Genomic DNA, 24,403 nt, shown 5'->3' on the forward strand with positions numbered 1-24,403 from the left:
GACTGTGAAGGAGGGTGTATGATGTTCCACCCCAGACTCGAAGGAGGAATGCGAGGAGACGCCAGCTGGGCAATGCGCTGGTTCCCAGGGGGAAAAAGAGGATGCTTGCCGGCAGCGCACAAAACAGTACCTTGAATAATACACGGTTAATGCTACAAGTTAGCGTCTTTTCATATCTGGTTTGAGCGTGCCTGTTACAGTTTTGCCCATGAGGTAGGGCAGAGCTGTTCAGGTGCGTGGTGGTGTTCTACACCCTTTAGCTGGATGAGATTTGGTGCAGTGGCAAAGTTGCTAGCCTTGAAAAGTGATCACTTAGGCTCTGTGCCCTACCTTGGCACTTAACAAACATTGTGAGAGTCTGGGACAGCACATTATTTGCAGGTGCCTGCCGTTTTACACATTTTGTGGGGCAGATTTATGTCGGACTTGCGCCACGTTTACGCCGCCGTTGCGTCACGCAACGGCGCGGAAACGTGGCGCATCCCTGTGACCTATTTACAACGTGACGCATCTAGGCAGATGCGTCACGTTGTAAAGCCCTGCGCCACATGAAACCTGCGTCAGGTTTCATGTGGACGTTCTGTCGCAGGGTGGGCATTCCCTCGTAGGAAAGCCCTGTAAAACTGACGCAGTGAAATCGACAAGATTTCACTGAATCTGTTTTACGACGCTGCTGGGTCAAATCCTTACGCCTGCTTGAAGCAGGCGTACGGAGTGACGCACCACGTTATGTATGGGTGGCCTCTGTACATTGCAGGAATTGCGTCGCACTTGCGACGCTACTCCAGCAATGTACACCACAAGATGCGCCACGCATCTGCCCTTCCTTGCACCATGGTGCGCCGCATTGTAAATGCGGCGCATCTGTGGTGCCGCAAGGAGGGAATTGCGTGACGCATCAGTTCTGGCGCATCCCTGCTGATTTGCAGAGATGCGCCAGAACTCATAAATCTGCCCCTTTGTGATTAAAAAAACCTGTTTAATGTTAAATACACACTGACCTCACTACCACTATATTTACACACTTTCTGACCTGATCTCATAAAAAGCTCTTTACGGCTCGCATTGAGGTATGTAAAGCACTACATATATTCTAATGCAATAAAATACTATGGAACAATTTTCTCTACGGTGATTCAGTCTACTGTCTTGTTAATGTGTGCAACGTTTCTAGTGGAAATGTTTTACATTTTTACGTGGCTTTGACTTAAAAAATACAATTACATTTGAAGCAGTAATTACACTGGAATAACACACATAATATAATTATGTCCCAAAGATGTTATAATCAAGGTAAACATCCAATAATTAAATTAACCATTGCCTTGATGTAATAAATACTGACTATATTAGGAGGAAAATCTATTCAAGAGACAAATTCAACAACGTGTGAACTATGTGAAAGGGCTCTTTTTAATGTTCAGTTAAGTGAAAATAGCCCTTAGTCCAACAGAACACTTGGTGATGTGAATAAAACAGTACGTTGAATTCAACAAAATAGAGAACAATGGAACCAACAGTAAATGCTTGTAGTTAGTGAAACCCTTGTTCACAATTGCACCACTCCACCCCCAGGATTTTAGAAGCTAATGTATCCTGCACAATATGTTTGGTGTTCATTAAGTGCAGGGCTGTCTGCAAACATCAGACATTGAATGCCTTCTCTTTGAGAAAAAATGTGTGATTATTGCAGAGGTTGTTTGCCCAGGTTTGCATAATCGGCACAATATACATTAGAGGGTGTGGGAATGTTTGTGTGGAGTGTTCGTCAGAGCGTTCAAGACGACAGCTGTGGCTGGGGTCTGTTGCTGTACTTCAGAAAATAAACACCACCTGTTTTGTAATACATTGCTTCCTGTAATTCCAAGTTATTGATTCCACAGATTCATTGTGTAATGTCATTCAATGGGGCCACAGGTGGACCAAAGCTGATCTACACGAATCCAAATCGAGCTCTAGGGGTCTAATTGTAGACGTTGTTTAGCTGTACTTTGTCTGCCTAGACAGCAGAGAGATGTGCTTAATGCCTTGACATACAACTCCACCATATTTAGAGATCTCCACCTGCCTAACAGAGATATCAGTGGCTTCAGAGAAGCCACGCAAGCTCTGCTGAATGCACCTTCCTGTGTGTGACCTATGTGCAATGCGCCACACAACAACGCTTTTTGTTTTAGCAATGCAAACTTCTAAAGAGGTAATTTAATTTTGTAAAAACGAAAGATAAAAAAATCTGAAATGCTGGGAACGTTCTTCTAGCATGTGAGGGTAATTTTATGAGTTTTCCTGGACCTGCAGGCTTTCTCTTACAATCCCCAAAAAGAAACAATTACATCATAACATTTGCCTCAATAGGGCAGATGGTATGAGGTGCTTAGACTGAAGGCATGATGTAAGTGGAGATATCTTTGGAGGATTCCAATGGCGAAGACAGTGGAGACCCTGACTGGCAAAAACATGTTGGTTTGCAGAACTCTAAACAGAGTGGACAAAATGAGAGTTGAGAGGTAAAGTTCTCTGTGTTTGAGGTGGAGTACCCTCCATGAAACCTCAAATAGGCCCTTAGGATCTTCCTGTACACTATATGCATATGCGGACTATGCATGCAGCAGGCATAACCATCTGATATTCCAGAAAAACATCAAAATTGTATTTTAAAAATATTCTATAGTTGTCTGAGGGTTTATTCATGTCTGTCCTGTTGGTCTTGAGATGCAGGCAGGCTAGGACGTGATAACGCTGTATGCATTGTAAAAACATTATATACATGTTTTATTTCATAATCTATAGATAGCAATATGGAAGATAAAAATAAATCACATCAAAGTTTGCTAGTTCTAATTGTGGAGTCATACATTGTCTTATCTCTTGAGATTATCAGAGTAACACTTTTATAACTAAACATGTGTACTTTTCTTACCACTTAAAGGAAATACGTCTGTTTATCATGTTATAAACCTTTCTTACCCATTACATGAGAACAGGCGAGACACTTCTACACATGGTGCCATATTTATCATTATTTCAGACAGCACAGCAGCACACATTGCTGCGCTACATGAAAGGCAGAAACACGCCATAGCTATCAAGCTGTGGCACACTCCTATTCGCTGCCAGCGCTGGTGCACATACTACTGCCTATGCCAATGCATGCACCCTTGTACCATGGTGCAAGGGTGCCTGCGTTGCCTGACAGAATTGTTTTTGTGCAGGAAGGAACATCTTCCTGAACAAAAACACTCCTCTGATCCATTTGCCACTTTCTATGTGTGATGCAGAATGCAACAGATGTTTTGTATGTATGCTGCAGAATGCAGAATATGTTGAAAGTGGAAAAGACTAGAAGAACTAAAGATATTTCTCCTCATTAGCCTCCCCTGCGAAGTAGGAACCTGTTGATGTATTCCTAGGTCTACCACTCATGGTAAATCTGAGAATGCATCACAATCCATGGTTGGATGTGTGAGAACACCCATGCTTCATCCATGGAATGCCTCCTAGGGGCAGAGTACCGCAATGCAGTAACTTGAGCTGCCTTACATTACCCCATATTTATCAAGCCATTCAGGGACACACAAGGTGGCCTTGCGTTATTGGTAAATATCGTTCTAGGTTTTGCATCACCCTTTCGCTACCTGGTGCAGGGGTGACGCAAAACGTTGAAAAATAAGCCCCATGATGCACATGCTACAGCAACTTACCCCTCACAGGATACAGGAAAGACATTTCTTCATATGGTGGAAATGCTACAGCATTTAACCCCTCAGAGAATACAAGAGAGACACTTCTACACATGGTGTAAATGCTACAGCATCTTACCCCCTCACGGGATACAGAAGAGACACTTCTGCACATGGTATAAATGTTAAAGCATCTTACCCCTCACAGGATACAGGAAGGGGTTCTTCTGCAAATGTAAGTTTGGGGAAGGTAAACCCTGAGTGTACCACAAACACTCCTCCGATGATGACGTCTCCTTCCCTCGTGTACACTTCCTGCTTCCAGGCTGGAAGTTTACACATATGTTGCAGGGACCCCTCAACAGCATCAGCAATCAGGAGAAGCAGGAAAGGAACAAGAAGGCCCATAGTCAATGCGCATGGGAAGAGTCCCTGGTAGTCCTTACAGTAAGACAACACAGTGAAATGATTGTCTCTTTTTACTCTACATAAAGAACAGATGCTTTCTGCATCACTTGGTCTTCCAGAAAAAATGGAAATCAAGAATAAAGTATAGGCTCTGGTTATCAGCTCAGAGAAAGCATGTTTTTAATTTATGATATGCATGATTTTCTTTCTGCAGATAAGTAGATTATTGCATCTGGTCATACCCTAGCTGGCATGTCTTGCAATAAACTGAATACTGGCGCTTCAAGTAAGGGTTCTTATACTATGTTCATGGAGAACAGGTGATTCCCAATGCCACAGGGACTTACACAGGCTCTAATTTTCAACAAAACCGTTCATTACAATTTAATTCTTCTAGAGACACATTTTGTACACCAACCCAACACCATATACAATTAGAATTAATGGTTTATTTCAACATTATAATTACAAAAATCATGTGCTTTCCCTTCTGGGAGAAGAAAAAGAACTGGAAACAAAGCACTGTTTGTTAACTCTTTGTAGGAACACCAGGGCTGGAAATGAATCAAAGGAGTTGGAGTTGACAGACCATTCCATTGCTACCAGGAGCCTCCTACAACATAGGAGATGGAGAGATACAGATATAGCAAAGTGACCGAGGGCCACATGTATCAAAATACGATTTTGGGTTTACCAAATAGCGATTTTTACCGAATCTCTATTTGATAATCGCAAAATGCTATTTATGTAGGGAATCACTAAAGATTGTGCAATTCCTTAAATAGGGATTTGGTAAATAGTGAATCGCTTTTAGGTAATAATACTCCATTTGTTCCTATGAGCCGAAAGACCCTTAGGTGCAAATGGTGTTGCCCTAGCTTATTTGTGATTACCTAATTTGTAATTGCAAATTAGCAAATGCAAAGTCAAGGGTGCCCGGGTCACTAAGGCCCCCCTGAAGCACCCTAAAGAAAGTCAATGTGCACAAGTAAAGCACACACTTGTCACATGTGTGCGCTGCACAGCACTTTAAAAAAATACAGTTTTGTGCATTTTTCAAAATGTGCCCATTGTTATCATCGACTTGAAGCAGATGGTAATTGCATTTTCCTAGATGCACAGTTTGTATTTGGAAAATGCGTCATAAGTGTGCTTACAGAATCACACATTGCGTTTACCTAAATTTGCGACTGCAAAGCCTTTCATATATCATGAAAGGCTATTTTGCATTCACAAACGGCTGAATTTAGCATTTTGCACCATTTGCAAAGGCAAAAATGTTTCATACACGTGACCTAAGTAAACGGAGCCAGTGAAAGCTATAGAATCAATATCTTGGTGCCCCCTGAAAAAGTTAGTCATCATACCTTCTAGTTAAAAACAACTGGGCCAACGTGTGAATGGACAACTGTTTCATGATGACAATTCCATATATTGACAAACAAATTCCACCATGGGGTTTAATGGACTTCAGATTGACACTGGCAATTTTGGATAATATTTAGTCATTTTGGATCCCAACATTCACGGTCAGGAAACTTTATCCACATTCTTGAGGGTCCTATCATAAAATGCTCATTGCTTAGGCCTTGCCAAAATTGTTCAAATCCTTAAACCACTGGGTAACTAGGGTGTTAGAAATGCACTTCTACTAAACTCTGTTCAATATTTAAATTCACAATGCATATCAATTTGGGTGCATAAGCTCTACCTGAACCTGTTACCCTAGAACTCATAATCATTTGGCAACAATCACCTTTACAGAAATCATTAGTAGATTCTCACTCCTCACATAATTGCAGAATTATTTTATTCCCTCTAATGTTACAGGGGAGTCTTTAAAAAATTCACAGCACATTCAATATGTTACAATATATATGATCTCAAAAGTAGAAAAGTGCCCTTTTAAATGATCACCCCCACACGTTTTTAACCAGCGCTGATGGGTTTGACTTTGAAAGTGCACGGGAGCCTGCTAAAAAGACCCCAGTGCCAGTGCACTCTCCCTAGCCCACTTATAAGTCCCTGGTAAGTGGTACCCAGGGCATGGGCGTTAAAGGGGTCACCAGGGCCTGCAGCACTGATAGTAGCACCCTGAGTGACCCAGGTAAAGAGATGACAGCAGGGAAACTGCTCAAACGTGACTATATGTCAGTCACCCCTAAGGTAGGCCTCATGGCAGGGTGCATTATATTGAAGGTGTGGATATATAGGTGCAAGATTATATGTCCCTATAGTAGCTTCCTTCCATTGGAGGCTACTTTAAGTGTTCAGGGGGGCCATAGGATAACATGGGCTGGCACCTGGGCATCCCCAGGTTGCTAGCTCTATTATGTTCCCACTGAAAAGTGTCATGTTAGGTATCAAACAACTTTTATCATCAAACCCAACTCTTTCCCAAAGTTGGATTTAATGTGACATGCGCCCAGGTGGCTAAGTTTGAGGTTGCCCACCTGTTTGCCCCAGCCTTTCATGAGCCCTGGCAGACAGCCTGCAGCTGCTGCTGCTAAGACACAAATCTGAACCCCACAAGTCTGAAACAACGGCCTGCCTGGGCAGTAGGTGTCAGGATGTCTAGTTAATTGACACATCAATGTGGTGAGCTTCAAAGCTCCCCCGCCTCTGATATGCAACCAGGATTCAGCCCAGAGGATCAAAAAGCCAAGCCCCTGCCCCTTTATTGCACATTTGCAAACCAGGCAGGCAGAAAAACTAGATAGTCAGGAGGAATATACCCCAGAAGACTTTCCATACCCCTAAGGTTGGCTATCTGGTCTGAAAAGCCAAAGAAGGGTTTTGTCATTTTTTAAAAGTAGCAGAATAGAAGCTTCTGGGTAGGAAAGGTGGGACACACCCCCGGACGTGGTCACCTCAAGGACAGATTAGCCCCTGGGATATGTAGGCCATCGTCTACCAGCTCCCACACCCCTAAAATCGCTACAGGAGCTGGAACTAAATGTAACAGGTGCGGCGTCTTCACTGCAGATGCGGTGCATATGTTTTATATGTGCCCTAAATTGGCTGATTTATTTTCTGCTATCGAAAGTTTTCTTGCTTTGATTATTGGTTTTCCAGTGGATATTACGGGGGAATTGGTGATGACAGGAGTCTAGACAAATGCTGTTTCACCAATATCTAAAACTACAACTTCTTTTGTGTTTATATGTATGGCGATTGTCCGTGCTTGCATTACGAAGGTTTGGATTTCTCCGGACCCTCCAACATTTGATTCTTGGCGGGCAACTCTGTTGGCCATGTATAAACTTGAAACTTCTATTTATAAGACTAAGGGGAGTAGGAAGAGGCGATTTGGGGTAAGGATGTGGGCCCCTGTAGCTGAATAGATTTAAGTTACATTGACCTTTTTTTAGTGATTGTTATCTGGTTGCTACCGAACTCTATTTTATTTACCTTAAATGTGAGTGTACTGTTGCTGATTTGCTTTTGACCCCACCTATCTTATCCTCTCATCTATGTGTTGAAGTGTTTTGTATTCCTTGCATAAAATTGGGAAAAAAAACCTAGGATTTCAGGGTCCCGTGGCACCAGAACCTTAGATCTCACCGACTTGCATCAAAAAGACAAAGAAGAGACACCAGTCCGCAACCACCCTGGAATTGCAACTCGTCCTGGACTAGAGACTTTTTCCAAAGTAAGAGGCACCTCTCTGGAAGCAAAAGGACACTCCAGAACTACCTGTAACTAGCGATACTAGCCCCCTGCATCCTGCAGGTAAGAACCACACCTGGATCCAAAGAAGCACCAGCCACTAGCCCTCTGAAGGAATCACTCAAAAGTAACTGATCTAGTGCATTGTGGGAAACTTAGTCCTGACCTCTAGCAAGTTTCAGCTTGCTACCGTTTTACCCAGGACTTCAAACTGACCAAATTCTGAGTTGCTGCTGTCAAGGCTTGATGGTGGCAAATCGGGCTACCACTACCTTTGTTCAACACTGTGCCTCAAGGGAACCCCACAGCATCTTCAACCTGATACCTCGGTGGCCCCGTTGCTGAGATTTTGCATCACCTTCCTCACCAGCACCATCCTAGTGGTATAACCAGGATTCCACGGCTCCTGCTTCAGCACCAGGGACAACCAGGACAACTCTGCCCCCGGGCCCTACAAGCCAGGTAAAAGTCATCTAACTGTCGGAGCCTAGAACGGGGACCAGCCTCACCTTACCATCTAGTGAATTCCACTGAAGTCTATAGCAAGTGACCGATTGTCCCTAGTGGATTTCCCCATTGAACGCAACATTATAGTTTTGAAAGATTGAAATGCACTGATTTATTGTTTCTTTAAAAATCTATTACTCCAGTTATACTCATCCAATTGCCTTCATAGTGGTGTCTCAAATTATATAAAAATCTGTTTTCTTTTTATAAATTGGTGTCAGATTTCGCTCGAGTTGTGGCCATAATTTGTTGTCCATGTTGGTACTATAATATGTTTAACACATGTTCCTCTAGTAAAGCCTGACGTCTCTGTACCACACTACTAGAACTGAGATAGTGATTTATTATTGTGAATCCAAAGGACCTATATAGGGTATTGTGAGGTTATTTCATAGTAAAGCCTAATCAGCCTCACTGCTAAATATTCCACTTTCCTAAATCAACCAATCATATATTACAATGCATATGAGGCTCATCCAGTTGACAAGCTTAATCAACAAGTCTAGAAGCAATATAGCACATTTCCAGGGCATATTTTAACAATGGGGTGCACTATTCTTAACTGTGAGGGCACTTTTAAACTGTTGAACCTGCTGTGTTGCATACTAGGGTTTAGTCCAGATGGTACAATGTGTTTGTTTAAGTAGGGGAATAACTTTTAAAGTTTACTTAAAGGCACTGTATCCTACTGCCCTGCGTTGCTCAGTGAGTACTCGGAAAGGCAGAGGTGGTGTGGCCATGTTCTGAGCCATCCCTTGTGCCACTTATGGCTCCCAGTTTGGGAGGCAGTCTAGTTGCTCTGATCAGCTCAGAACTCTGGCCCTGCTATTTATTCTTTACCGCGGCACGGATGGTAGCTTAATCAGCAAGGCAAGAAGAAAATAGTATATTTTGACCTTGGGGGAATTATTCTTAACTTTGGGGATACTTTTAAACTGTTTGATCCCGAATTTTTGGATATGAGGGTTTAGTCCAGGAGGTACAAATGGTTTGTTTAAATTGGGGCCTAACTTTTAAAGTTTACTCTTAGGCCCTTTATCCTACCGACCTGCATTGCTTGGTGAGGACCAGGAAAGGCAGAAGTGGTGTGACCATGTTCAGAACCAACCCGTGTGCCACTTATGGCCCCCATTTTGGGAGGTAGTCTAGTTGCTATGGCTAGCACAGTACTCTGGCCAGGTTATTTATTCTTCACCACGGAGCCCGTCCGCATCTGGCTAGGGTCAAGAAATGCTGCCTGAAGGTAAAGCGCAGCTAGGTTATTCAGCAGCCAACCTTTACAGCCTTAAAGTTACTCCTAGAGATCTCTGTAAACAAGACATATCTCCATCCAAGCTAACATGGACCTGCAAAATCTGTAAGGTGAATCTTTGAATATCTCAGATACAGAATCTTAAACCCAAGGAAACTATGAGTTGGGAGCATTGTAATACATTCAAGATGTAGTTGTTGAATTGTAGGTCACTTTCAAAGCACAACACAGATATATATATATGTTTATAGAAGATTATCATCCTGATGTGATGTTTCTAACAGAGACATGGTTAACTGAGAATTTGGCGCCCAATGTAGTAATGGCTCTCCCTCTGGGTTATACAATAGTGAATATCAACCGTAAGGTAAAAGAGAAAGTGAGAAGGCAGTAATCCTAAGAGAAGAGTGGAAAGTAATGATTAACCTTATTCATTTGACTGATTGTGCAAGATTATAATTCTCAATAGAATTCTCATCATCCTTCACTTTCTCTGTTATTTTGTATAGACCTTCTGGGGCAGCTTCCCATTTTGCTTCATTACTTCCAGATATTGTGGCGGCATGCTGCTTAACAAAGGTTAACTTCACCCTTTAGGGGGATCTGAATATCCATTTTGATGACATAAATTGTAAGGCAGCAACAAAGATAGGTCAGGACCTAGAGGCTCTACAACTACAACAAATTGCTAAAAGTCTGACCCATAGTTATGGTCATTTATTAGCTCCAGTTTTCTCTAACCTCTCTAATCTCGATACTGAAGACGCTCTTCCTGTTCCTTAATCTGATCATTTTATAGTCCCAATGAAGCTTGAAGTGACTAATATAAGCTTGGAGAGGCATCTGCAATGTAAGCCTAGAATATCTTGGTCAAACTTGGATAGTAGGGATAATAAAGAGAAGATGTTAACCAAGTCTGTACCCACCTTGACACTATAGAGAGTTATAACAAGCTGGAAAGCTGGTGGTAAAAATCTCTGGACACGTTTGTCCCTTACAATGCTTCTAAAGAAAAATCAAATTAAAAAGAAGGCCCCCTGGTATTCTGTGGACCTTCAAGAATGAGAAAAGGCACTAAGAAAATGGAACAAAAATCTAGAAAGAATTATGCTGACGATAGTAAGATTTGCTATAGAAGAGCTAAAAAGACCATAATCATTTGGTAAAAGAAGCAAGAACTATGTACTTTAAGTATAAAATAGAAACTTCAAAGAATGAGAGAGCTATTTAAGATAGAGGACTCACTAATGAAGCGTCCTTATAATTCTACAAATTGCCCCTCATTGACAGAGGGGTGTAACAGGATTGCAGAAATTTTTCAAAATACATTTTTGAACATTCTTTACTCACTCCCAGCAAAACCTGAAGCACAAGAGCATATGTTCTTTTTGCATTTGTTTCCCTAAGCGGGAATGGTATACCCAGACGTGGGTTCTGTGCCCGCTACGCCACCAGATTCCAGCTAGCCTGGCTGATGAGGGTGAAACCCCGAAACCGACCCCAGGATGCTTGTAACCGGTCCAGGGAGGACCTGGCCTGGCAGTTTGGGCTGGACTGTTCCCATAGGGAGCAGAGTCAAGAGGGATTTGCATATGGCTGGGTCTAAATTGGAATGGCGTGTCGTTTAAAAAACTGAAGTATTTAACCAAGATCTGTGACTGGGGGTGAATGATGTATTGGTTCAGCATTCCATCCATCATCTGTTCTTTTTGCATTTGTTGCCCTTAGTGGGAAGGGTATGCCCAGACATGGATCCCGTGCTCACTATGCCACCAGATTCAAGCTAGCCTGGCTGATGAGGAGTGAAACCCCGAAACTGGTCCCGGGATGCTTGTTACTGGTTATGGGAGGACCTGGCCTGGCAATTTGGGCTGGACTTTTCCCATGGGGAGCAGGGTCAAGGCTGATTTGCATATGGCTGGGTCTAAACAGGAAAGGCGTGACGCACATCAAAACAATGGCTTTAACCCAGGTCTGTGTCTGGGGTGAATGATTGATTAGTTCAGCATTCAATCCAGCATCTGCTCTTTTTACATTAAATTGGCTTACAGCCTTCTTGACAGATAGACGTTTTATGGTATGTGTGGACATTTTTTCTTCTGAGGATTTTTCACTTACTTGTGGGGAGCCTCAGGGCTCTTCCCTGAGCCCCAACATTTTCAATATCTGACCTCTGGCGGAGAGTATTCAGTCATTTGGCCTGGACCTGATTTCGTATGCTGATGACACGCAAATTTTATGGCAATCTATCCCATCTCCAACTTGACCAATGTTTTACAAAGGTCACTGAATGGACGGCTGTCAATTTGCTCAAAGTGAATGTCGGAAAGACGAAAGTTATGATTATGGGAAACAACCCCCCAAAATGGCTAGAACTTATTTGGCCAGAGCATTTGTGTGATCGTCCCGGACCAACATGGGCCTTAAAAAAACCTGAAATTCTGGATTGATGACAGACTTATTATGGAAACCGAGGCTTGCTAGCTGTCAGGAATTTGCTATGGCAGCCTTAGATCTTTGAAGAAATGTCTTATTAGGCTCCCCCCATCCATTAAAAGAGTGGTGGAGCAGAGTATGGTCTGTTATAGGCTGGATTACTGTATCACCCTGGATATTGGAAGTTCTAAGTATGTTATCAAACAATTACAGGTAGTCTGGAATGCCTCTGCTAGAGTTTTATGCAAAATACCCAAATCTCAGTCAGCGAACCCTGCGTTGGCAGCCTTACATTGGCTGCCCCACAAAAGAGGATTAAATGTAAAGATCTTTGTTTCACCCATAAGATAATTTATGGCAAAAGTCCCCTTATTATTTCAAATGTGATCATCCCTTATGTTCCCACACAAACTCTTCATTCACTTTCCCATGGACTTCTGAAAGTTCCTTTGATAAAAAGAGCAAGATAGGGTGGCCGTTTCTTTTCATTGTGTATCGAAACTGTGGAATGGCATTTTCATATCCTTGAAGCTGAAACTTCCTGAAAATAAAGATCATGAAACTATTGAAAACATATTTGTTTTAGACAGACCGTTTGTGCTGTCTTAGTTAGTTGGTAAGTTAGCGCTGGGAAGCCTAAACAAGGTAGCCTTGCGCTCTTGAAAAACTAAGTAGAATAGAATATGGGACATTCCCTCATGATTTCTTCACGGTTGAAAAAAAAAGTAGGTGTACAATTTAAGACAAATGGAAAAAAATGAAATCCTTTAAAAATGAGACTTTAGCTAAGTCTGGGTGGTGACCTTCGCTCCGCTCGCAGAGTTTGTTGCGTTTTCTGCACGCCGCGTTACGCGGAGCTTGCAGAGTTGTGAAAAACACTGCTTTGCATTGTGGAGCGGAGTTTTTTTCTTCGCTTGTATTCAACAATGTCAAGTTGGCAAGTGTGAGCAAGGAAAATCCACCTCCCGGCAAGATTTTACTCCGTTCGCAATCACCAACATCAAGTTGGTGAGCGCAAGCGTGGAAATTCAACCTCCCGGCAAGATTTCTCAAAGCAAGCGGTCAGATTTCTCATTGCAAGTGGCTGCATATGCTCGCGACCGCTCACGTTCAGAAACCGCCTGCTCACGTTCAGAAAGCTGCAGATTGAGTAAAAATCTACTCGAGCAGCAGAAAAGAACCAGCGCCCGCTTGCACCGTGCATGATGGCGTTCGCGATGATTGCACAGTGCGGACAAGCACCTGGCACTGACAATAACCACAAACTGCATTTAACTAAAGAAACTCCGCTGCTCGCAGAGGACCGCATAGCACAGCGGAGATTTTTGTGCACTCCGCAAACTCCACCCAGGGTTAACTTTAACAGCCTTGGGTTAATAATTGAGAATATGAAAATGTATAAAAAATCTGGCATTTCATTAAAGGAAGGACTAAATATAAACATATACTCTATAGAATATTCTATTCTCCCACGTCATAACTAATATTGCAACACTCCCCAAAATCGTGTAAAGTCCAGTAACAACCCAGCAAAGTCAATAGACCTGGGCTTCAAAATTCTGAGTTATTTGTTTTGCCAATGCTTTCTTTATTTCCAGTTAGCATGCAAACTCATGGATCATCATAAGAGCGAAGGTATGCCTTAAGTGTGACACTTTGAGTGGTATTTTATCATGAGTACAACAAAACAGAAAATCATTGCAATATTGAGCAGCCACTCCTGTGCGTTTTTTACTCACTCTTTTTTGCATTCTGGTGTTTGTGACACATCTTTACTCTTATAATGGGAAATGCCATAAGCGGACTTCTATGTCTAAAACAAGCAAGTAAGTAGTCTCTGGTGCAGTTCAGCGAATGGGAACCATTTTTTTAAAATGGATGAATGGGAGGAAAGTGCTGTGTGAAGGGAAACGGCCTTAACAATGCGGGATGAGTCACACGTGCTGTTGCCCCGCAAGCTGTACCATGCTTGCCTTAGCAACGCATGTGCCTGAACAACACATATGTCTAGTTGCCCAGCGTAGGCAAATGAAGGGGAAGACCAGAACGGGAAGGACTATCGGGGAAGGACACAGTGAGGTAAGGGGGGCTGGGGCTTTGCCTTTGGGGATGGAGGGCGTCGTTTTTCAGGGTGGGAGTAGGTTTTAGGACTCATGAGGGGGTTGGGGTAGTTTTTAGGGTGGGGGGCAGTTTCTAGGCTAAGGGAGAGGGAAAAAGGGACAGTTTACAGAGCAGGGATCAGGATTGGGGTAGTTTAGGGATGTAGGAGATAGTTTCTAGGGATCAGGGCAGTGGGACTTGGGTTGGGGTCGTTTTTGGGGTGTGGGATTAATATTTATGGCTCAGGGCAGGTGGAAACGGGAAAGTTTACAGGGTAGGGAGCAGGGTTGCAGGAGTTTAGGGATGTAGGGCATGTCCCTTTACCCATCATGTCTTTACCAGAAACTGCGTGGTAAAGGCATGCGTGTTAAAGACGTGGTCGTGGTAGAGACCGCGTGGTACAGGCATGCGTTGCTCAGGTATGGAATGTACCATCTTACAACCCAGTGTGATGTCCTTCTTTGTGCAAATGCACAAACCCTCTTCACCAAACTAATACCATCTGCATGCCAAGTGCACAACCCTACTTTACCAAACAAACATCATAGACAGCCACTGCTTACCACATGTTTTTTTACAGAAAAAACACACTCCTCGCAGGAACACTAAACTTCTTCAAATAAACATTAACGTACTAGGCATTTAATTCACTGTTGGGTACTTGGTTCAAAAGAAACAAAGATTACAACCTTCCAAATGTACAAAGCTTGAAAAGTGGAATTTTCCTGACCTGAAGAAACATGGCAACCTAAAAAAAAAAATATATATATATATATATATATATATATATATATATATATATATATGCAGCTCTACATCCTTATCAGGAGGGAGTGGAATGGTGTGATATATAGCGGCGTGGTCCTGCCGCAAGAGCTATGCACAGCCAGCGAGAGCGCCCCACATTACCCGACTTTGGACCAAAACTTTGTCTGCTCAGTAAAACGAATTTTAGGGTAAGGGGCTGCCACCAAACACCCGAGTTAGGTATGGCTCCAAGCAGCACGAAAATTTACGGACTGCAACTGGCACAACATCTCTGGAATTTCCAGCAGTCCAGCGACACTGAAAAAAAGGCAACATCTTGAAAAAAGAACATTGCAGAGAACAGGAAACACGGGACTACATTGTCCATCATGCCTGGCCACTGACACATTGTGGATGTCCACTAGAGGGCCGGCAAGTATTTAAAATAAGATCTACTGGGTCCCGAGAACATTTCCTGTCTGCGTGGGCTGACCTTTGAGGAAGTTTACAGGAGTAAACGAAACGCGCCAGGTTATCAGCCCCAACAGTTGAATAAATTGCTTGAAGCAAAATGTTGTGAGTGCGGCTCTACATCCTTATCAAGAGGGAATGGAATGGTGTGATATATAGAGGCGTGGTCCTGCCGTAAGAGCTACGCACAGCCAGCGAGATCGCCCCACATTACCCGACTTTGGACCCAAACTTTGTCTGCTCGGTAAAACGAATTTTAGGGTAGGGGGCTGCCATCAAACACCCGAGTTAGGTATGGCTCCAAGCAGCACGAAAAATTACGGACTGCAACTGGTACAACATCTCTGGAATTTCCAGCATTCCAGCGACACCGAAAAAACAAAGGCAACATCTTGAAAAAAGAACATCGCAGAGAACAGGAAACACAGGACTACATTGTCCATCATGCCTGGCCACTGACACATTGTGGATGTCCACTATAGGGCTGGCAAGGATTTAAAATAAGATCTACTGGGTCCCGAGAACATTTCCTGTCTGCGTGGACCGACCTTTGAGGAAGTTTACAGGAGTAAACGAAACGCGTCAGGTTATCAGCCCCAACAGTCGAATAAATTGCTTGAAGCAAAATGTTGTGAGTGCGGCTCTACATCCTTATCAGGAGGGAGTGGAATGGTGTGATATATATTATATATATATATATATATATATATATATATATATATATATATATATATATATATATATATATATATATATATATATATATATATATATATATATATATATATATATATATATATATATATATATATATATATATATATATATATATATACCAGTCGTTTCGGAGATTTCCACAAGGAAGAGACCAACGAATCCCAAAGGTGCTGGCAAAAGGTACTTTATTCCCTAAAGGTCACAGCAGCGTTAGCAGATGACGTGTTTCGGGCGGTTGCCCTTGCTCACATAAAAAATATTTCCCATCATGCCCTCTTTTTAACCACATTCGTATACACCATGTGATGCACAAATAATAAACATAAAGAAAGTACTAGTGGGTCACTTTTCAATACACCATAGATTTAACATAATTTCCGAGTGGTATATTTTGTGCGAAGTTGGAATAATATATTGTTGTTTTATGGATATCATCCATTCATTCATTGTCAGCATAAATGCTTGAGTTGTACCTATCAATTCACAGAAACTGCAATAAAGTGCGTTGTGCTTGCGCTATTTAGCATGTGCAAAAGAGTGCCAATAAATATATTGTAATATCAAAAACTATTTTATCCTATTTACAATATATATAGACATAAAACAAACTTCAATAAAATATGCAAATATCCATCTCCATACACATCCAGTCATAGTTTAAAAGTAAAACTGTACATACTTAAAAACTGTTTTGTTGGATAAAAATGTATTATATAATTTCATCATTTCAATACATTTTTTAAAGTGCAATAGTGATAGTGTAAACTTGACACTCAAATGTGCAACATAACGCCAAATGTGCAATGTTACGCAAAATATTAAGATGCAATTTCGAATCCTATAGTTTCCTTGAGCCAACTACCCGAACACTCGGGGACATCTAAAATAGATGGCAACCCCTATTCTGGTGATTGATGTGACCTACACAAAAGAAATTATTTAATAAAGTGACTGAATTTTCACAGGGAGAACCATGATTCATCCCTGTTATAAACAGTTAAAAGAAAAGAGAAAAAGAGAGAATGTAAACAAATCTGTTCTGGGTGTCGGACTGAGACATAGTCATAATAATGAATCATTAAATATTGCTGGGTTGGAGCACAACTCACAATCTTTATGTTGCCAACACAGTTCTAGTACTCATATCTGACCACGGAGCCTGTTGGTTGTTTTTATTTACAGAAAGTGATACAGGTCTTCCGTGGTGTTCAGTCCATTTGGTACCTTAAAATCCAGTTCTAAGGTCATCTTGGATTCTAATTGCCTTAGCATCCTATCACGGTCTCCTCCCCTTCTGGGTTTGGGTACTGAGGTAAGAACATAATAGCTAAGACACTGGAGGTTGTTGTTGTGCACACTCTTGAAGTGTCTAGCTACCGGATAGGAGCTATCGTTGTTGACGATTGCTCGAATATGCTGCAATATCCTGGCATGCACTGGTAGCCTGGTGCTTCCAACATACCTCAGACCACAAGTGCATGCCAAGACGTAAACAGCATACTCTGTTTTGCAACCGTAACTTCCCTTAATAGGCAATGGTACTGGGCTGAATGGAGTATTGTACTGTTGTGTATTGATTCCAAATTTGCAGGCTCTGCAGCTGCTGCATTTGTAAAAACCTAAACGGGGTGGGAACCAAGCTTTTTTCATAGAGAGTTCGGGGCAAGGTTTAGAGATGTGCGTACATAGGGAGGGTCGCCTCCGAAACGTAATATCTGGCCGTGCTGGTAAATGATGGGATAATACTGCATCAGTTTTGAGTATGGGCCAACTCTTACTAAGAATAGACCGGATTTTTCTATCCTGGCCACTATATGCAGTAATAAATCTAATAGGAGATTCAGCCGAACCTCCTATCGGGGCCTCATTTGCCTCTACTGATTTAAATAAGGATTCCCTCGCTCTTGTTTTCATTTTATTAACCGCTTTCTTAAGTATGTTCTCTCTATATCCTCGCTCCCTGAATCTGTCTAGTGCCTGGGCTGTGCATGTGTTAAGCTCCTCATCGGTGCTACAGATTCTCTTCACTCGAAGAAGTTCGCCATACGGAATATTATCAATGACATGGAGAGGGTGGGCACTTGTGGCATGTAGGGTTGTATTGCCCGATGTGTCTTTTCTGTGTAGAGTGGTAGCTAGTTATATATTCAGAATCCAAATTGCGGTAATGGTGGCGTGAGATAACTCTGGTTTCTCATTGGACACCAACACAGCAGGCTCAATCCGTATTCAGGCACGTTTTTCTATTTGCTGGTATGCATTTCAGCAGAATCCTCTGCCTTTTTCACACAATAATGTGTATATATATATATATATATATATATATATATATATATATATATATATATATATATATATATATATATATATATATATATATATATATATATATATATATATATATATATATATATATATATATATATATATATATATTCAAGCTCCACTTACACCTGCCTGTCGCACTCCTTGGCTGGTGCCTGCCAGTCGGGGTGCACCCGACAACAATATCAGCTCAATAGTCCCTCCCCGCAATGACACGGGAAAACAGGAAGCAGCACTCCAGGGTAAGTTCACAGATATTTTAATTCTCAAAAAAGCAGTTTCGGCACTCGGCCTTCCTCAGTAATGAGACAGAGAACCGAGGCAAACACAATCTATTTAAGCCATCACGTCTCATGAACGCTAAACATAGAAATAGGACAAAAAGTATATAGAGTGTCTGCCATCTTGTAGTGGGTCTGTGTCTAAATGAATAGTGGCAAATTTATGCAAGACCTGTATGTACATTGCAATCAATTAGATATCCACAGTCAGTGAGAATCCAAAGTAACTCATCTGATTAATTGACAATTCGAGCCCTGAATGGGCTATGACATCGCATAATGTCATTACCAGATCCACAACATTATACTATGCTGCCCTGAATGGGCTACTAGTCATCACATTATAGCTGACGTGGTGGTATAGTGGAACAACCCAACAAATCATATTAACAAAATTTAAATAAAAATTGAAATTAAAAAATTAAAAAATTAAATTAAAAAATCAGTAGAAGAAAACGGAAGCAATGAAATGGTTAATCAATGACAGTTGTAGTCCGTATCAATCATAGTTCATATTAGATGGACAGCCAAGTCCTCATGCATATTCAATCCCATGGGCATTTTGCTGGGAATTCCACCTTATTTGCGACAAGTGGGCATCCGAAGAGCTTAGTTAATAGTATACCCTACAGGGAACTATTACGGATCAAGAGGAACAATACCAAAGAGCAGGAGTTCCGTAGAGCAGCCAGTAGGAGCATACAGAGATTTAAAGCTAGGGGGTACAACGATGGAGTACTCAGACAAGCTTTAAGTAAAGTCCAGAACCTAGAAAGGAAAAAACTCCTGGAAGACAAAACAGAGAATAAAAAAGCGGATGGTGGGTCGTTTAGGCTCATAACTACCTTTTCTAGCAATGCTTCAGACATTAAACGCATTTTGCGTAAACATTGGAACATCCTGATGACATATAATGTCATCAAACAAGACTTACCCTCTAATCCGTTGGTGACTTTTAAGAAAGCGAGAGCACTAAAAGACTATTTAGTCCACAGTCACCATGAAGAGTTCAAACCCAAACCCAAGTCAGAACCCAAGAAAGGCTTTTTTCCTTGTGGACGCTGCAAGGCGTGTAAAGCGAGCAAACGTATTACAAAATACAATGTACCTGGAGTAAAACAGCCTAAGAAAATACTGAAATTTCTTACATGTACCACGCCATACGTTGTGTATTGTCTGACATGTCCTTGTGGCAGAAGGTATGTTGGAAGCACAACGAATCCAGTGAAACTAAGGATTTTAGAATATCAAAGAGCCATTCAGAATGCAGATGTGAGCTACCCTGTAGCTAGACATTTTGACAAGGAGCACGCACGTAACAGGGATCTGTTAGCCTAATTCTGTTTAGACTCTGTCCCATCCAGTGTAAGAGGGGGGGACAGATTACAAAAGCTCAGGAGACTGGAATCGCGTTATATCATCGACCTACAGAGCAAAATGCCCATGGGATTGAATATGCATGAGGACTTGGCTGTCCATCTAATATGAACTATGATTGATACGGACTACAACTGTCATTTATTAACCATTTCATTGCTTCCGTTTTCTTCTACTGATTTTTTAATTTAATTTTTTAATTTTTTTATTTCAATTTTTATTTCAATTTTGTTAATATGATTTGTTGGGTTGTTCCACTATACCACCATGTCAGCTATAATGTGATGACTAGTAGCCCATTCAGGGCAGCATAGTATAATGTTGTGGGTCTGGTAATGACATTATGCGATGTCATAGCCCATTCAGGGCTCGAATTGTCAATTAATCAGATGAGTTACTTTGGATTCTCACTGACTGTGGATATCTAATTGATTGCAATGTACATACAGGTCTTGCATAAATTTGCCACTATTCATTTAGACACAGACCCACTACAAGATGGCGGACACTCTATATACTTTTTGTCCTATTTCTATGTTTAGCGTTCATGAGACGTGATGGCTTAAATAGATTGTGTTTGCCTCGGTTCTCTGTCTCATTACTGAGGAAGGCCGAGTGCCGAAAGCGCTTTTTTGAGAATTAAAATATCTGTGAACTTACCCTGGAGTGCTGCTTCCTGTTTTCCCGTGTCATTGCGGGGAGGGACTACTGAGCTGATATATATATATATTACCTACTGGCGGTCGCCAGTAGGTATATATAGTTAGGATTTTTTCTCTATGGGACTTTTGAAAATTCTATGCCTAATAACTTTGGCGTTTGTGGACGGAATTGGCTGAAATTTTCAGGAAAATGGCACATTTTGTTTCTGAGCAGCTCCTGGAAATTTGGGGGGGGTTCGTCAAGGGGGGGCCGAGAAAAAAGGGGGGTCCCAAAACGCGTTTTTCCCATGTTATTTTCCATAGGGCGGTTGGACTCACTTTTAGCCCGAACGGCTGAATGGATTTTCACGAAATTTGGCAAAATTGTAGGGACTGTTAGCCCGATGTGCCTTTGCTAGGTCTCAATATATGTGCTTCAATGGATTTTGAGAAATTAACGTTTAAATCAAGATATATATCTGTAACAGCGCTCCGGGCAGCTATCCGGTTAGCGAACCTTTCGCGTAACGGAACTTTGCGATGAGAAGCTGATTGGCCCTCCGGTGTCTGTCAACATTCTAAACAGTCCGGAGCGGCCGCCATCTTGTCTCTCGGTAGGATCGAGAGACAAGAGGAGGCCAAAACAAAGGGGGAAATTACCATAAGGGGGCATAGTAGATCCTCATTGACCCCCTAGGTTTTATGTGGAGGTTTTAAAAGGGCCTAGAGGGTCCAAAAAAAAAAAATTTTTTTTTGCGTGGTAAGCGCCAAGTTCGCGAACCGGATAGCTTTCTGGGCAGCGAACTTTATGGATAAAAGAATGAAAGACTTTTCTAATACTGTATGTTAATTGTTTGTTGTTTTTCTTGTTTTTTTTTGTTTTCTTTGTTTATTTATTTTTTTTATTATGATTGTGTTTCATACTTTATTAAATTTTCTAACATTTCATTGTCAGAAATGTCATAATTTATTATAGGGTGTAATTGTTTTTCATTTTGAAGCAAGTTGTCTACTGCTTCAACACATTGTAGAAGTTCGTGGTCTCTACTGTCATCCATAAAGTCATCAAGTTTGTCTTGGCTGTTCTCCTTCAGTTCAATCGAAAATGAAACTTGTTGTTCGCCTTCCATTTTGCCTGAAATTTTGAATAAGAAAATATATATTAGTAGAGATAGGGCACTGTTGGGATTAATTTTAGATAGGCAGTTTTTATCAGTGAATTTATCTTTTGGCAGTGTATAGTATGAGAGTGGAAATAGGACTATAAAAAAGTGTATGTGATTTAACCAAGACAAGCCTTACTCCATTGATAACTATAACAGAGAAGTCTATCTAAATACATTACTACTACAGAGGGATAGTGTATATCTAGCAGAAAAAGTCTACTATATTAAGTCATAGTGCACAATATATTAAATTATAACTTACCTTCACAAAGAAGTTGAAGTTTTTTGAAGCTTTTGAAATAGGAGGTACAACAAGAAGTAGTAGTCAAAATGGCTGTGTTTCCTTCTCTCCCTTTATATATATACAGGTATATAACCAATCAAATGTCAGGTAATAAAAGTAGAAAATGAAAGTAACATTTTCATTGGTTGTCAATTCCAACAATTCAGATGTGTTTTGTGAAGTAATTTACCTCACGGTACTTGGAGAGGTCTACAGGCTAAATGGCTAAATGGAATTTCAATGAAATTTGTGAGAATGGAAGGGATTGTTATGTAGTATGAGCTAATCTATATTTGGTGAGAGTGTCTCTAGTCGTTTTTCTGTAAATTACTTTCCCGCCTTTTTTTAGGACCGCTTTCCGGGAAGCTGCCCGGTTAGCGAACCTTAAGCGTCACGGGAGTCCACCATTTTGTGTTTCGTTCGCATTAAGATACAAGATGGAGGGCAAATAATGTTTAGAATGGGTAGAAGGGGTCATGGTAGACTTATCTTGACCCCCTAGGTTTTCTGAGCGTGGCTGAGGAGGCTTATATGTGCGGGAAAAAAAAATTTTTTTTTAAAAATTCCGCGAGGTTAGCTTTCGGTTAGCGAACCGGGTAGCGCTCCGGGGAGCGAATTTTGTGGAAAATTAGTGAAAAAAGTTAGAGAAAAATAATAATTGTGAGTGATCAGATGTAGGGTAGCTCTGAGAAGAGCTTTTGGGTTTATGGTACATTTAGGTACTTATAAGTAGGTACCAATGCACAGTCTTAAATTCAGAATGAAAATTCTGTTGCCCTCATCTGAGAAGTGAACTCCATCTCCTCTGTAGATATCTTGCATGTAGTAACGCAAGTTGTTGTTGTACAGAGAGCCCATTCCATGGTCTCTCATGTAAGCTGAAACAGATTTGTTTACATGCTTCCTCGCTTTCTCAATTTGTGGACAAAATTGGTTGGACCACCTCCATTTCTGTCTTTGGCATATATTGGAATATACCAAGGCAGTTTGAGGAAAAAGTGCCATTAATTGCTCCAAGGTGTCCTTTAAAAGCATTTCCAGACCTACCCCTGTCAAAGTGCCCAAATCATTACCTCCACAGTGCACTATTAACAGGTCAGGTTTTGGCAAATGCATAAAGGTTTTCACCAATGGAATCAATTGGTGACATTTTAATCCTCTTTGGCCCAACCAGTTAATTTCCACATCTTGTAAATTGAGGTTGTGTAAATTTCTGCTCTCAGCATACCTTTGAGCCCAGTGGATGTAACTATGTCCAACAATCCAGACGTTAAACATGGTGGAAGAAGGTTGTTCTGCAGTCAGATGAAGTGTGGTAATGAAAGGGCAGTTGAAACAGTAGGAGTTTCTAAAGAAAAAAAACTGTGGTTTTACTATGCTAATGATTCATTAGCAGTGATTGGTGCATTTCCATTTCTGAAAACAGAAAGTTAGGGTGCATGGATGTGTTCTTTGAAAGATGTAATTTGAATGGTCAAGGAAGAAACAATTAATGAAAGATTGCACTGGATACGCAGGTGCACTGAGAGTTCAGAGTTCAATTGAAACATTGTTTTGTGAATTTGGAAACATGAGAGGTCTTCCAGGAGGCGGTTGCTATGGAAACAAGGCAGACAGGGCAGAGGGGGGAAGGGTTTTGATTTGAAAAAAGTGAGGGAAGAGGTATGATTGGCTAATATGAGAGATATGTGAAAAGAATATCTGTATTTCTGTGCTTTCAATAGCTGCAGCCTTTGGAGTGCATCCTTTTTCTTCTGCTGAAGACAATTTGGTGTATTTCTGAGACTGTTTTCAAAACTCAAAAAATATTTGCTAAGGTGAGAAAAGATTTATTTAATTTAGATAGAGAATAGTATGATTTAAGGAGAAAATGATGAAGAAAGCTGTGTTTTTAAAATGTGGTTTTGTCTCTAGTGATATACTAATAGAATTAGTTTCATAGAGAAATTATAATTGCATATTTGGTGTAACATTCTGGCATGCAGTAACACAAGATATTGTAATACATGGAGGCCATTTCATGGTCTGTTATGTAAGCTGAAACAGATATGTTGCTTTTAAAAACGATTTAAGAAATCAATTACATTTCTGGATATGTACTGCTAGAGCTTTATAGGTTGTTTTGGGCCATATTTATAAGGTATTTGAGTGTCTAAGATGTTGTGTTCGCCTTTTAAAATGTAAAGTGTTCCTCATGGGACAAGTGTCTTGTAAATACGCTCCCACTTGTGCTTCGCAAATTTAGATTTTGATTATGGGAGTTACCTAGCCATGTTAATAGTGTCCCAAAAATGGTGCTAGGGCATTCCAGAAAACACTTTCATGTGTCTCAAGGATATTTTT

Source organism: Lissotriton vulgaris, chromosome 6 (genome assembly GCF_964263255.1).
Source record: "Lissotriton vulgaris chromosome 6, aLisVul1.2, whole genome shotgun sequence".
Classification (NCBI taxonomy): domain Eukaryota; kingdom Metazoa; phylum Chordata; class Amphibia; order Caudata; family Salamandridae; genus Lissotriton; species Lissotriton vulgaris.